Genomic DNA, 17,182 nt, shown 5'->3' with positions numbered 1-17,182 from the left:
TGAGACATGAGTCCAAATCCCAGGTTGAGAAGATCCCCTCAAAGAGAAAATGGCAACTCACTCCAGTATTCTTGTCTGGAGAATCCCATGGACAGAGGAGTCTGGCAGGCTACAGTACATGGGGTCATACAGAGTTGGACATGACTGAAGCCACTTAGCACTTGTGGCTTTAGTGGGGTTGTCATTGTGAAACTCTCCCCTTTCCTCTCTTCATCTGTTCTCAGAATAGTAGTTGGAGTTCCTGGATTTTAAGTAAAAGTAATGAATTCTGAGGGGAGGAAAAACTGGACTTTGGGTGGGACATTAGGCAATCAGCAGAGTTAACAGGAAGTATCTTAGTATCTACTTCCCTAAAAGCAGAGTCCAAGACAGAGGTTGAGGAACCCATGATTCACTGAGGGTTTGCTCTTCAGGGAAACTTGTAAGGAGGGAACCAGTACAGGTAGGAGCAAGGAACTAAGCGAGGATGTGGTCTCAGATGATGTCTCCTCTTACTTTGGAGCTGTGTATTTTAAGGCAAAGAGGATGAAATTTCATACCTCCCTTAACTCATACAATCAGTACAATTAGTTGTTCGTCGCCTTGGGGTAGGGGCTACTGAAACCTCCCAGACATCTCTGAATGAGGTGTCCCAGTCAGCCATAGGTGATGTTCTGGAGAAGGATGCAGATATCCATAGAAGCTGCTAGACGCAGTACACACAGCAGCTGGGTAATGAATACACTGGCTGCTAAAGAGGGGATGGTTAGGGGACCACAACATCTATTAGGGAAGGTAAGGAGGTAAGACTCAGAAAAGATCAAAACCCAGACTGCTCTAGAGGAGATAGTGGGTCTCAGTGTCAAAGATGAATTATTATGGTATTTGAATGAATGAGCACCAATCATACCCCCATTATTGAAACACTCTGCTCACAACCAAAACCCAAAAAGAGGGGCTCTACTTGGACATTGAAATAGAGAAGTTCCCTTTTTCTGCAGGTCACTAATCTGAGGACATACAAAATTAGAATTGAAGAAGATCAATCTGCAGTGGGAGAGAATGAAGCCACACTTAAGAGGGTATACAGCTGAGAGATGGAGTCACAGGTCCAATATCTTCAGGCATGGTTTATCTGTGATGAAGACCACATCACTTCTAACTTCCCAGTTAGCCAATAACTTTCCTTTTGGCTTAAACTACTTGGGACAGATTCATGCAATCAAACGAACTGTGCTAGGCAGAATCTTGGTCCCCTGATGGTACTGCTGTTAGTATGTGATATTACATGGCATGATGGGTTTTGCACATGTATAATATTAAAGCTACTCATCAGTTGACCTTAAAATAAGATCATCTTCAATTATGTTGTCAGACCTAATCAAATTATGTAACCCCTGAAAAGTATAGATCTTTCTCCAGCTGGTAGCAGAAGGGGAAATCAGAGATTAGAGATATGTTGTTGGATTGAAGGGCTTCCCTTGTGACTCAGATGGTAAATAATCTGCCTGAAATGTGGGAGACTTGGGTTTGATCCCTGGGTTGGGAAGATACCCTGGAGAAGGGAATGGCAACTCACTCCAGTATCCTTGCCTGCAGAATCCCGTGGACAGAGGAGCCTGGTGAGCTAGAGTCCATGGGGTTGCATAGAGTCCAACATTACTGAGTGACTGATGAAGGGACCACATGCCAAGAAAAATGGGAACTGATTTGACTACGAAGTAGGGATCTTCCCCAGGCTTCCAGATAAGATCCCAGCCCAGCTAACACCATGATTTCTGTTTTGTGATCCCTGAGTAGAAATACCTTGAGACCTGTAGTGCCTAATTTCTGACCCACAGAACTGTGAGATAGTAAGTGGGTATTTTTATAAGCCAATAAATTTGTCATTATTTAAGAAACTAATACATGAATCAGATTAGTGGTACTTTTTCATTCAATGACACTTATGGAGCTCTTGCCTTGTGTCCAAATGTCTACATGTTCATGTCATATAATGTTCCTCTGGAGACTTTATGGCCTCTGTATAAAGAATGTTTGCTCCAATGACTGGACCATGTCTTATTCATCTCTCTGCCTTATGAAACCTTCCTGGCACACAACTGGTACCAATTCCTATTTGTCCCACTAAACTGAATAGCTTTAAAATACACTTGGCTCAACAATATGCAGTGCTAGGTAGCAAAGACTAGAGATATAAGTGCAAGCTGGAAGTTATGCTTTAGGGAATACTTTCTGATTCTTGGTTTGACCTTCAATTTATATTATAAATGAAGATTTTAAAATCCTTTAAATGCCTAGGTTTTTTTTTTCTTCATTACCTTAAAATATAGAGCCCCTATTTTGGTTCTAAAACTAAGATTAATTATGAATCTTTATGGCTCATGGTTCAAACACCCCAACCATCAGCAGATGCCCAAGGTATAAGGCTTGGAGTAGATTCAAAAATCAGCAAACTCAGCAGTTATTTTATATTTGTTTCTCCAAAATTTAATGCAATCATTCTTAACTAGTGCTTTTTTTCCCTTAGTGACTGGTGTATGTATGTGTGTATATATATATTTAATACTCTGGGTTATATACATATGTATGTATGTATATATTTATGTTTAATACTCTGGGGTGTATATATGTGTGTGTGTGTGTGTGTGTGTGTGTGTATAAATTTTTGATACTCTTGGGTGAAGTCCCACCATACGCCAGGCAGGTGTCTAAAGCCTGCATGCCAGGCAGGTGTCTAAAGCCTGCCTCCTCATTCCTCTGATCCCCACTGGTCTCAGTTATCAGTTTCTCTCCTGGGACTAGTGCTAGAACTCTCCAAATGGTCCTGTACACTTTGCACTGACTCCAAACTGTCTCCTAACTGGCTTACTTCCCGTCCTCTTACTACTTATCTCTAGGTTGGGGATGAGCATTCACCTTAAATGACCCCAAGCTTCGCTTCCCTTATGAATCCTATACTTGTGAGGAAATATCCAAGTACTCTTCAATTTTGATATTCCTCATTGGTTAGCTAATGACCATTTCACATGTCAGAACTAGGAGAATTTAGGGTTTAGTAACCTTGATCCATATAACATATTTGTGTGTTAAGTAGCTTCAGTTGTGTCCAACTGTTTGCGACTCTATGAATCGTAGCCTGTCAGGCTCCTCTATGCAGGGGGTTATCCAGGTGAGAATACTGAAGTAGGTTGCCATTTCCTCCTCCAGGGGATCTTCCCAACTCAGGGATCAAACCTGAGCCTCTTACGTCTCCTTCACTGGTGAGCGGGCTCTTCACCACTAGCCACCTTGGAACCACCGCTTCATATCTGAAAGAGGACAACAGTATTAAGTAACAGCTTGGGTCTCTCTTCGACCTCTTCCTTTGAGAAGTGTTAAATGTTGCCATTATTCTGACAGTTCAAAAGCTAGTCATGTGGTTGATATTTTACCAATGAGATAAATGTGGAAAAATGTCACTTTCCCTCTAACTAGTTCTGTCAGTACAAACTTGGCAAGAGGTAATAAGTAAGGAGATACTGGCATTTAGGCATGTTCATATTTACTTTTTGTGATTTTGGATTATGATGCCTTTCATGTACCCTTCCAGTGACCCTGTCTGGTTTAGAAGTTCTGAAAAATTGTAATGTCAAACCTCTTTCCTATTCCTGCAGACAAAGGCATTAACATTCACTAAACACTGGAGATTTGATCAGAGGCAGCCACACAGCAATGAAAAGCATTTTATTTTATATTAACCAATTGATGTTTGTGATTTATGTGGAAAAATGCCTGTTTCATTTTCTTTTTCTGGAAAAGATTTTGATGCATAATTTGATCTGCTTTTTTTTTTCCAATTCTTCATTGTATTTTGCATGATCAAAGATATTGTTTTCAAACCTAAATAAATAGAGCTTGTTCTCTTTTCCTGTCTTATGATTAGAGAGCCCTGGAACACATGTGTGGCCATGGCTTTTTACTTTTCTGGTTCAAATTACTAGAATTCAGAACTTAGCCTTGGCATTCTATTAATAGAAAAAACCAATGAAGAATTAGTTCCTTACTGATTTAAAAACACCTACTTTTTTTTTTTTTAATGCATGATGCTTGCATGAGGGGAATAAGATAACAGACATACTGGCTAGGCTAGGAAAATAAACTGTAACAATAATTAATAATAGCTACTATTTATTGAGTGCCTAGTCTATGCCTGATAATTACATGAACAATATCACCTTCTATTTCTGATAATATGGTGGGCCAGGTACACAGTCCAACCCTCCCATTGAAAACTACTAAAAAAGCTATGTAAGTGTACTTAAAAGCATCTGTGAGTAAGCAACGAAGGAAGGAATTATCATGCTAAAATCTTGGTAAGTGAAGACAGAGACACAGAGAGCTAAGCTAGCTCTAAAGTTCACTTTCATTTTGAGGACAGTCATTGAACCTAGTAACCTTCAGCTTCAATTTCCTCATTGAGTTACGAGACAGGAAACAAAACTCAGGTGTGGAATCTAATAAAGGACCCTCCTCCCCAAAGCTGAGACAAGAGCACTGTACTCTCATCATAAAGGTGAACTCCCTTTACTTGGAGAGACAAATATAGGGAACATATGAAAAAGATTAAGAGACACAAAAGAGTGAGATATCACACGTAAAAGTACTTTTAGTTTCATAAAGAAATAATAGAGAATGGGAAGCAATATCCAAAGAGATGATGGCTGATAATTTTCCAGAATTATTGAAAGACATAAATCTTCAGATGCATAAACCCCAAAGAATCCAAGGCAGATATTAAAAAAGAAATCCTAATCAAAACACATTAGCTTGAAACTAGAGAGCATGAAAGATGAAAAAAAAAATCTTTAAAGCAGTCAGAAGGAATAAACTGGCCACCTACAAAGAAATAGTTGACAGCTGGTTTCTTACAGCAGTAATGGAAGCCAGAAGCCAGTATAGTGATATCTTTAGTATACTAAGCAAAAATAGCTGCTAATTAGGAATTCTTAACTCAGTGAAAATATCCTATAAAATCAAAGGAAAAATGACATTTTCAAGCAGACCTGAACTGAGTTTACTTCCAAAATATTATCATCTACTACTATGTAAAAGACATATTTCTAAACAGTATATTTCAGAAATGAAAGTGATCCTAGATGAAAAAAATCTGAGCTTCAATAAGAAATGGTAGGCAAAGATAATGGTAAATTTAAATAAAAATGGGAATGAGGAGTAGGTTAAAATACCAAAAGGGCAAAACTAAAATATTGGAAATCAATAGAACTTACATTGGGAAGAAAGTAACTGAAGTTGAAATTGTGCTGTTTGTAGCAGGTGAAAACCAGCCTGGCACACAACTTTTGGTGTGAATAATTTTTTTACAATTTTATTAAAATATGCCTTCAGCAAAGTAAAACAAAAAGAAATTATTTTGTTTGAGAGGGAGGGAAAGATGCTGATTTTTATGGTATACGTGCTATAGTTTATAGGAAGACCACTATAAGTATAAAAATAAAAGTATATAACTTCAAAACTTGCAAAGGAAAATGAAAGTGAGAAAAAGAATTTTAAAAAGTCAAGAAATGAGAAGAAAAAGAGTATAGAAAAGGCAGAATAAATAGAAAATACCAATTAAGATAGTGGATGCAAGTATAAATGTCAATAATTACAAAAGATGTAAATGGAAAAAATGCTTTAGCTGAAATATAAAGATTGTTAAACTGGATGACAACACAAAGGGAGGATTGAAAAATGTATCAGGCAAGTGTAGTCAAGAGAAAAATGCTGTAACTATTTTAATATCAGACAAATGATGCTTTAAAGCATAAAGTATAATTAGATAATCTCTTCTGAGTGATAGAATATTTAATTCACCAGGAAAATATAATTTAACATCTGTGTGTGTGAATATCTCAAAACAAATAAACAAAAGTTGATAAAACTAAAAGAGAAATGAGTCCATAATTATAAAAGGAAGTTTTAACATACCTCTCAGAAATTGAGTAATGGGACAAAAAGAAATCAGAAAGGAAAGTGAAGAATTAGGTAATGATTAATAATCATGCCCTAATGGGCATGTATAGTAACATGTCTCCACAACAGAATATGCATTTTGTAAGAATACAAAAGAAATTTGAAAAATTGACCATAGAGCAGTCTCAGTAACTTTTAAAGTCCTGTATTGTTCTTTGAGCACAGTGCAGTTTAGCTAGAAATCAATAATCAAAAAGTAATGAACAGAACTCCACATATTGAGAAATGAATGAATGTATTCCTAAGAAAATTATGACTCAAACAAAATATAATAAAAGTAGAAAATATTTAGAATGGAAGAATTCTAAAACACTACTATCAAAACTTATGCAAATAGAGCAGCATTTAGAAATTTTAGGTTTTAATGATTGTATCAAAACAGAAACAAAGATTAAAAATCAATGAGTGATACATTCAACTTCAGAGGATAGGGAAAGAACAACAAAGTAAACCTTAAGAATACGGAAGGAGGGAAATAGTAAAAACTTGGGCTAAAATTACATAATAGAAAATGAGCGTTGAGTGAAAAAAATGAACGAAAACAAAATTTGGTTGTTTGGAAAGACTAATAAAATTGACACATCTTTGGTAAGATTAATCAAGAAAAATGAGCTTTTTTTTGTTTACTTGGGAGTACACAATATGAAGAATGGAAAAGGGGATAAAGCTGTAAGCATTAAGGAAATAAAGGATAGTATGAACAGCTTCATGCCAGTTAATTTGAAAATTTGTTTGAAGTGAACAAATTCCTAGCAAAATATAGCTTAAGCAAAACTGATTCAGCAAGAAATAGAATACATGCTAAGTCATCTAACCTTTAAGAAAACTTGTCAAAAAGATGTCAAAGATCTTTCCACAGAGAAAACTCGAGGCCTTACATGGTTTTACCACAGAGTCCAACCCAACATAGAAGGAACAAATACTTTCCATTTTATGAAAACTATTCCATGGCAGAGTAAAAGAGGAAGTATTTCTCAACTCATTTTATGAAGCCTATATAACCTTGCTACCAAAAACCTGATATGGACAAAACAAGAAAGGAAAATTGTGGGTGAATCTCATTCAGGAGCATGTGTAAACTGGGGCTTCCTTGGTAGCTCAGACAGTAAAGCGTCTGCCTGCAATGTGGGAGACCCAGGTAGTCTTGGACAAATACCAGCAGAGCCAACCCAGCAAAGTCTAAAAAAAAATTACATCATATCCAAGTTGTGTTTATCTTAGAAAGCACGTTTTTTTTTTTTTTAAAGCAGTAAGGAAATGGCAAACCTTTCCAGCATTCTGGTGGTCTACAGTTCATGGGGTCACAGAGAGTCAGACACAACTGAGTGACTGAGCACAGAAAACTCAACCTTATTTTCCACATGAACAAACAGATCAAGAAAAAATATTATTGTCAATAGATACCAAAAAAATTATTTGATAGAACTCAATATCTGTTGATGAAAAAATTTTAGCACACTAGAACTAAAAGAGAGTTTGTTAACTTGATGAAGAGCAACTAAAAAAGCCTACAGAAGATACCAAATTTAAAGATGAAACAATGTTTTCTTTTCAATATTAGGAATAAGACAAGAGTGCCCACTTTTTACAATTCTAGTCAATGTTATATTGAAGACCCTAAAGGAAATCAGTACTGAATATTCGTTGGAAGAACTGATGCTGAAGCTGAAACTCCAATCCTTTGGCCACCTGGTGTGAAGGACTGACTCATTGGAAAAGACCCTGATGCTGGGAAAGATTAAGGGCAGGAGGAGAAGGGGACGACAAAGGATGAGATGGTTGGATGGCATCACCGACACAATGGACATCAGTTTGAGTAAACTCAGGGAGCTGGCAATGAACAGGGAGGCCTGGACTGCTGCAGTCCATGGGGTCGCAAAGAGAAGGACATGACTGAGCAACTGAACTGAACTGAACTGAACTGAAAAATGTATAGTTGGAAAAAAAGTGAAAGGTATTAGGATTAAAAAGTAAGTACTTTTAATAGTAAGTAGAAAAGTGTAAAAAGCACATATGATTCTTTGCATAGAGAATTTTAAAAACTACAGATAAAATATTAGCATTAATGAAAAGTTAGTAGGTTTGCTGTATATGTTCAGCTGCACTAATTAACAAAAATAAGGTTTAAAGATACCATTTATAGTAGCATCCAAAATATAATAATATCTAGGAATAAGTCTAATAAAAATGAGAAAGGTGAAACTTTTAGAGGAAATTATTGTTCACTTAGGAAGGCTTTCTTATCTCTCCTTGCTGTTCTTTGGAACTCTGCATTCAAATGGGTTTATCTTTCCTTTTCTCCTTTGCCTTTTGAAGTGAAGTTGCTCAGTCGCGTCTGACTCTTTGCTACCCCGTGGAGTATAGCCCACCAGGCTCCTCTGTCCATGGTATTCTTCAGGCAAGAATACTGGAGTGGGTTGCCATTTCCTTCTCCAGGGGATCTTCCCAACCCAGGGATCGAACCCAGGTCTCCCACATTGCAGGCAGATTCTTTAACCTCTGAGCTACCAGGGAAGCTCTTTGCCTTTTGCTTCTCTTCTTTTCTTAGTCATTTGTAAGGCCTCCTCCGACAACCATTTTGACTTTTTGCATTTCTTTTTCTTGGGGATGGTTTCGATCACTACCTCCTATACAATGTTATGAAACCTCTGTCCATAGTTTTACAGGTACTCTGTCTATCAGATCTAATCCCCTGAATCTATTTGCCACTTCCACTGTGTAATGGGAAGGGATCTGATTTAGGTCATACCTGAATGGCATATGGTTTTCCCTACTTTCTTCAATTTAAGTCTGAATTTGGCAATAAGGAGTTCATAATTTGAGCCACAGTCAGCTCCTGGTCTTGTTTTTGCTGACTGTATAGAGCTTCAGCATCTTTGGCTGCAAAGAACACAATCAATCTTATTTTGGTATTGACCAGCTGGTGATGTCCATGTGTAGAGTCATCTCTTGTGTTGTTTGAAGAGGATGTTTAGTATGACCAGTGCATTCTCTTGGCAAAACTCCGTTAGCCTTTTCCCTGCTTTATTTTGTATTCCAAGGCCAAACTTGCCTGTTACTCCAGGTATCTCTTGAACTTTCTACCTTTGCATTCCAGTATCCTATGATGAAAAGGACATCTTTTTTTGGTGTTAGTTCTAGAAGGTCTTGTAGGTCTTCGTAGAACTGTTCAACTTCAGCTTCTTCAGCATTAGTGGTTGGGGCATAGACTTGGATTACTGTCATATTGAATGTTTTGCCTTGGAAACGAATAGAGATCATTCTGTCATTTTTGAAATTGCATTCAAGTACTGCATTTAGAACTCTTTTGTTGACTATGAGGGCTACTTCATTTCTTCTATGAGATTCTTGCCCATAGTAGTAGATATAATGGTCATCTGAATTAAATTCACCCATTCCGACCCATGTTAGTCCAGTTTAGAGGAAATTCAGTTCAATTCAGTTGCTCAGTCGTGTCCGACTCTTTGTGACCCCATGAACTGCAGCACGCCAGGCCTCCCTGTCCAACACCAACTGCCAGAGCATACCCAAACTCATGTCCATTGAGTAGGTGATACCATCTGACCATCTCATCCTCTGTCATCCCCTTCTCCTCCTGCCCTCAATCTTTCCCAGCATCAGGGTTTTTTTTTTTTTTTTTTTTTTTCAATGAGTCAGCTCTTTGCAACAGGTGGCCAAAGTATTGCAGTGTCAGCTTCAGCGTCAGTCCTTCCAATGAACATCCAGGACTGATCTCCTTTAGGATAGACTGGCTGGATCTCCTTGCAGTCTAAGGAACTCACAAGAGTCTTCTCCAACACCACAGTTCAAAAGCATCGGTTCTTTGGTGCTCAGCTTTCTTTATAGTCCAACTCTCACATCCATACATGACTACTGGAAATTTACTAGACAGACTTTTGTTGGCAAAGTAATGTCTCTGCTTTTTACTATGCTATTTAGGTTGGTCATAACTTTCCTTCCAAGGAGTAAGCATCTTTATGAGCATGTTATTATACTTCATCAAAAAGGTAAAGCAAATTACATAGATACTATATGCTGAAAGTAGAGATGGGTATGTATGAACCTGGGCCTTTCCCAACTCCAAGATCTGTGTTTTCCCCAACATAGTGACCCTGATTTGGGGGCATCCCAGATATGCTTGGTTCTACATGACTCCTGGGACTTGGTCCCACTTTCTGGGTAAACAACAGTGACAACTTGTGTCATCTCCAGGGTTAAAGACTGGTTGACATGGCAATTGCTTCATCTCAGGTTTTCGGGTTCCTTTGGAGGAGATATGGGCATCGGCCTTTGGACCATGGGCGGGTACCCCTTCCAGCTGCCCTAATATATGATCTAAACACCGGTTTTGCCCAGATGAACTGGACAATATAATCTAGAAATGTAACAGAGTTGAAATGCGGTGAATTTTGACCAGTGAGAGACTACATGTGGGAAAGAGCTTACAGTCAATAGCTTACTTTTCTCCTTCACCCTCTACAAAGGGCTCTTCCATCTAGGAAATGTTTCTCTTCTGTGACTGAGCAACCAGCTGTGTTTTCTTATGAAGCGGTGGCCATATCGGGAACGTACCACTTTATACGTGTTCCTCCTTTCTCAGTGACTCACTGTTTTTTCCTCTCACTCTTGCTTTCCTGATACAAAAACTCTCAAAACACTAGCGCTTTGTCTTCGGGTCTGATTTCCAGGGACCCTGGACTTTGATATCCACTAAAGTTGGTGTTAGTGGTAAAGAGCCTGCCTGCCAATGCAGGAGACATAGAGACATGGATTTGATCCCTGGGTGGGAAGATCCCTTGGAGGAGGACATGGCAACCCACTCCAACATTCTTGCCTGGAGAATCCCATGGACAGGGGATACAGGCAGGCTACAGTCCATAGGGTCACACAGAGTCAGACACGACTGAAGTGACTTAGCATGAACACACCCACAAGGTTCAAGCTTTCCAAAATTCAGATAGGGATCACAACCTATTAGCAGGCTATAAAATCACTTAGAGCACATTACTATTAGCAATCAAAAACACATTAAAACATAAGAGAAACAAATCATCAGAGTGTACCATATGTAATAAGAGTAAGTACAGATTTTCTAAACCTGTTACTTCAGTTATTGTGTGTGTGTTTGAGGATGTGAATGTGTGTATTGTATTGTGATGTTAAATTATGTTTTACTGGGTGCCAAAAAAGTTCAAAAGCTAGTGGTCTAGGCAGCAGTTACATGAAGTAACAAGCTTATCACTGTGACTTCTGTTTGCATGTGCACAAATGTTCCTGTGTATGGGAGTTTTAACTTTACTTCAACAAGTACCAAGATGTCTAAAGAACTCTCATATGATTTCCTCATGTATGGTCAACTTACACTTGTAGTTGCCATATTAGAAAAAAGAGTATTTTGAAATACTACTCTTGGAAGCTAGATGGCATGCCTTATTTAGAAAAATAAAAGGGATTATCTAGGGAGGGAAATTTTATTTAATGTTGCTAGATGTCTTTGTGAGACTATGGTTATACAAGCAGATCTATTTTTCTAGTAACAGTCATTGATAATCCAAGTGACTAACACAATATCCATTGTATTTTTCCTTAATGATGTTTTTATCTTTGAAAACTATATTTAGTCTTTCAAGTGCAATGACCTATTTGATCTCCTTGGAACATCCTGATTTGGAGAGTCCAGTGGAGAAAATGCAAGTCTCAGAGCTATGCATGTACTTTCTGACTTTAAAAGCAAACACCCAAAGCAGGTTTTCATTTGCATTGTATGTACTGACTTAATCTATTAACTGAGAACAGCTGCTGAGTTGCACTTGGTGAAGTATTCTGAGATAAAATTCCCTGGCAAGACACATAAAAGAGAAAAAGAAGAAAGTTTGTGAAGACACAGAACAGTCTCTAAGGTATGATCCAAAAATCAAAGAAATGGAAAGTGGTGTCTTAAATCCTCTGTGATTCCATGAAATCTACAGAAAAGCAATTTGAATGGATTCATACTTTATTCAGAATCCAAGGATATGGTTAATTGTCAAGACCCAGTTGAGTTGCTTTTAATTTTATACTAATTCCTGAGTAGCCAATTGATAGAGTTAGCTTTCTCATTTGGTAGTCATAACACAGTTATTTTTACAATTACTGCCAAACCTACTGAGAATTTAATTCATTTGGAAGTCTCTGAAGAGAGATTTTGAAGTTCATTCTATCCACACCCAGATGGCCAGATCATTAAAGCCTGGCAAAGACAGAGAGGTTGTTTATTCCTTCTTCACAAAATTATTGTACAATAGGTGGTAAGCCACACTCCATGTCCAGATGATACTGACTTGTTATTCAAAGTATTAGTGATATGTTAATTCACAAGTATTAATGATATGGTAAATGAATTTAAAGAGTAACATTTAAGGGGAAGAATGAATACTAGTTTCATCCTTGTAGAGCTATTTCAGGAGGTATATATTGACCAGAGGAGATATGATTCAATATTCATTATTCTTACTCTGGAGTCAATAGTATTACTAACAAAGGTCAGGTATCATGTGAGGGGGCTGCATTTTGCAGAAGTCTGATCTAGGATGATAGGTCAGTCGGTCGCCTTCACATCTGTGCAGAAGTCCATTCATGGTCTGCTTTTCCTCTGATATGCTTGTTGATCACCTTCGTGGCAGATCACATTACCCTTCATGCATTCATCTGATTTGCCATATGGCTGTTCAGTTTCTCCCATTAAAGGTCTACAGTTTACTTTCCCACCCCTTGACTTTGGAATTGGCCACGAGACTTGTTTTGGCTGATATTATCAGGTACAAATTCACTGTGCCTGTTCTGAGCTTAGGTCTTAAGAGACTTTGTGTGTATTCATTTGCTCTCTTGCGTTTCTGCTATATTCATGAGAAGAACATTCCCAGACTAATGCTAGTCTCAGGAGAGGGTTGAGAGGCATGTGGAATAAACCGTCCAGCCAAGTTCAGTCTGAATTAGCTAATCCGGTCAACCTGCACTGAATGAACTAAATAAGTGCTTATTATTGCCACTGATGTTCTGTAGATGTTTGTTATGCAGCGTTATTGCAGTAGGGGCTTCCCTTGTAGCTCAGTCAGTAAAGAACCTGCCTGCAATGCAGGAGACCTGGGTTCGATTCCTGGGTCAGGAAGATCCTTTGGAGAAGGAAATGGCAACCCATTCCACTATTCTTGCCTGGAGAATCCCTATGGACAGAGGAAACTGCCAGGCTACAGTCCACGGTGTCGCAAGAGTTAGACATGACTTAGCAACTAAACCACCACCACCACATTATTGCAGTAATAGTTGACTGACAGACCTTCCAAATTCACTTGTGGTTTTTTAGTGAAATTCTTTTTTTTTTTTTTTCCTTTGTATAATATCTATTTCTTTTATTCTAGGCTCTGTCAGATTTTAGAAGCTAAATTTTGTCCTGTGACTTAAACAAGGAATTAGGTGGAAGCTCTGGCTTTCTTCTTGAGCTCCAAATCCATGTGTACACTCTTTCTGGGGTTTATAGGAAATTCAGAGAGGCTGATTCTGGCAGAGGATCACTTTACCCTCTACACACTAATAATTCTGAAGTATATGTGTTCAGCTGATTTGGCCAAGACTTTGCCAGTAGCCAATCAGTTTCTGTGGATCATACCTGCACTAGTGCTCTTCCTTCCTCATCATGCCTGAAGTTATGGAAAGTTTCATTTTGGAACCCAGGTGAGCTCTAAGAGCATTCAAAGACATCATTACCACAGGTAATTTTGACATGTGTAGAAGTTACCATTGGGTAAATGAAAAATGTTTTAAATGATTAATACAGTTCTAACAGGAAAACTTTTTTCCCCCTAGACATTCTTTCTGGAATGATCTGGGAGTTTCATGAGCAAAAATCTAGCTTCACAAACACTGTGCTGCACAGTCCCTGCCTTGTAATAAGTTCATGACTTCTTACCAAAGGAACTCACATGTGAACGTGCCATACCTTATTCAGCCACAAATATGATACTTCAGTAAAAATGCCTGGAAAGATCCTTCTCTATCTCCTAAGATCTATGTAGCTGGCAAGCTGCTCCTGACATTTTTCTAGAACATGGTTCACCTCTGCTCTCCCATCAGAGAAAGAAGTGAGTTTAGTGGTGGGATAGGATACGTCCTACATCACAAAGGCACCTCTTGAACATTTGGGAAGCATCTACATCTCAGTTTGATTTGGTATCTTGGAGCCCAGAACAAGCTCTCATCATCTAGACAATGTAAAGATATGAAACCAGGATAATTTTAGTATTATGGATATCTGGGAATTCTAGGAAAATCTGTTCCTTCAACTTAAGGTGGAAAAGGCACTGGTATACTCACCTTTCAGATGACTGCCTGAGATGGACAGGTTCATAAAAATTCACATTCCCTACCGGTACTTGAAGCCCTCCCTTGAACCTAGGCTTTCTAAGGTTTTTAGTTGTGTTCCGACAGGCTTTGGGTGTTCTCAGGAGAAGAGGTTATTCTAGAGGTGGCCTAAAGAAAGCTAAGCCATGCCCTGTTCTCCTTTCCCATGGAGACCAATCTAATCATGCTCCTCACTCTAGGACTAGAGACCAGCTCAGTTATACCTCTGGAGGTTTAGTGCTGTGGTTCTCAAAACACAGACCACAGGGTCACCTCACATGGTGCATGATAAAAAAAAGTTCTAATGTGCAATTCAAAGAGATGTATTGAATCAGAATATTGGGGTAGAGGCTCTAGAACATGCATTAACAAACTACCAGTATGATCCTGATGCTCAGAAAATACCAAGATACAGGTCTTATTTACCTGGGTTTCCTGAGGCTTTAAGCCTCCTTTGAACATATCTGTCAAGCTTATGGGGCCTTTGAATTGCATTCTGGATTGTCATGTCAATCATCAACAAACATTTCTGGGCATTTACTGTGTTCTGGCATATTCTAGGATCCAGTAAATAACTAAGGCATGCCCCCCCACCCCCCCCAAGAAAATTTATGTACTGTCCCTGAAAGTGGTGCCTTGATCCACCAGTAGCAGTAATTCCTAAATCCAGATCCAGAGATTCCTTGGAGTCCCTGAAAGTGATAAAATGTGCCTTCTCTCTCAACCTAGAGATGGCCAAATAAGGCTCCTTCTTTTAGCTGGACTCATATCACTGAGTCTAGTCCTTAAACTGTAACTACAAACTCACTTTACAGTCTTGCTCTGATAGACTTAGATTCTCATTTTCTGAATTCCACTAAAACATTCTTAACTGAATCCTGAATTCCTCTAAATGATTCTTAACTAAATCCACTATTACACTTGAGAGCAAGCATCAATTTGCCCACTTAGCGCTGTCTGCCTTAGACTCAGCTGAACACACTGGATCTGAAAAAGTAATTTGTTATTGAAAGTGTTTTTAGCCTAGGAAGTCCATACCAGCTGTGCTCTTGGTTATTTCTCCTTAAAAATACATACAAATATGTGCTAGATCCAAACATGAGAATCTGCCAATAGTCTTCAAGTGTTTTATTATTCTGGAGCAAAGTTGAAATATACACTTATAAATCTGTTTTGATATGTACTAAATTTCTCAGTGAGGAAGGACAGGTATTTGAAAGGATATAGTGGCTACTCTACAACAACCTAATGTTCTGTGTTATATATGGAGAAACCAGTGTTCCCAAATGAGAATATCTTTTAAAGCTTCTTCCAGGACCTGTAGAGTCTTAACTGTCTCCCTAAGTTTTCCCACCACACATGGACTCTGCAAAATGTAACATTCTTTGATTCTGAACTGCATTCTAATTCAGTCCTCTGGATGCCCACAAAGGGCTTTTAAACCTGAGATGGTAATCCAGGAGAGAGTCTAAATATTTCAAAGAACATGGGGATATGTCCTGAAACATGCTCAAATAAGCTAGAATTGCTAGCTCAAGCTTTCAAGGTCTGTCCAAATAGTACTGGGACAGTCTGTCCTCTTGGAAGTTTCAGGAAGCTTCTACAGAACTTGCTGAGGACCTAAAGGCAGTGAAGTATTCCAGGAGTCCAGCCTATCAAGTTCAGCTTGGATCAGGATGAGTTCTGAAATGCTGATGTGGAGTTGCTTATTCCTTCTCACTCTTCTATGATTCTAAGTGTACTCAGCATCTGAGATTTATTAGATTAACAAATGTCAGAGAAGAGTCTTTGATTTGGGAATGCTAAGACTGGATGTTCCTTGTGAATCTCTACTCACTTCACAACTGGGAACACGGCTGGGAAGCCCCAGGGAAAGGAGCTGTCCCTGGTGTTGGTGCTGACTGCCCATAGCTCCTTTGCCCTACAAGGAACAGGAAGAAGTACGTGGTAATAGGCTGGTGGTCTCGGTGTGTCCCATTTAGAGATACCTGAGGAGAGAAGAGACCAGGAGGGGAGGAGAAGAGAGATGCATTCTATAATGTATACTATCATGTAAGAATTGAATCGCCAGTCTATGTCTGATGCAGGATACAGCATGCTTGGGGCTGGTGCATGGGGATCACCCACAGAGATGTTATGGGGAGGGAGGTGGGAGGGGGTTTCATGTTTGGGAACACATGTAAGAATTAAAGATTTTAAAATTTAATTAAAAAAATAATAAAAAAAAAGAAGTGAATAGGAACAATATAAAGATACAAATCTGACCTGGGTAAAGATGCCCAGTTTGGCTACTATTTTTTTAACTCCTTTGTAGCTAATCAAGAGAAAATTGTAATACTTATTTGAGCATATGATGGAAATCAGATACTACCTGATTCTGGGAGGTGTTTTTTTTGTTTGTTTTTTGGTTTTTTTTTTTTAATCATTTATCCAGTAACCCATTTCAGAAAACAACCTTTTGAGAAGTCAGAACCACGGTAAAACAAGTTTAGTTACTACTCCACAACCTCAAACTACTGTCTGGTTTAAGAAGATGAGTGAATGTTGTGCAAAAAGAGCAGGCCCTCAGAGGTCTAGAAAAAGGAAACTCCAAAGAAGCATAATCTTTTGTGTCTTAATTGGAGCTACAAGTCATGCTTCTAATAAGCAAACTCAGCCAAGCATAGCCAGATGAATATCTTATATATCTGAAACCATCATAAGATGTTAATCAGTGGAAAGAAAGTATAAAATCTTCTGCTATTGATAGAGGGTAGTTTCAATAAATCCTATGGATGGTGTCCTGGAATGGATGATACCAGTCCTTACTTTG

This window comes from Capricornis sumatraensis, chromosome 1 (genome assembly GCF_032405125.1).
Source record: "Capricornis sumatraensis isolate serow.1 chromosome 1, serow.2, whole genome shotgun sequence".
Taxonomy (NCBI): domain Eukaryota; kingdom Metazoa; phylum Chordata; class Mammalia; order Artiodactyla; family Bovidae; genus Capricornis; species Capricornis sumatraensis.
The sequence above is the reverse complement of the archived record's forward strand: the minus strand, read 5'-3'. Positions refer to the sequence as shown.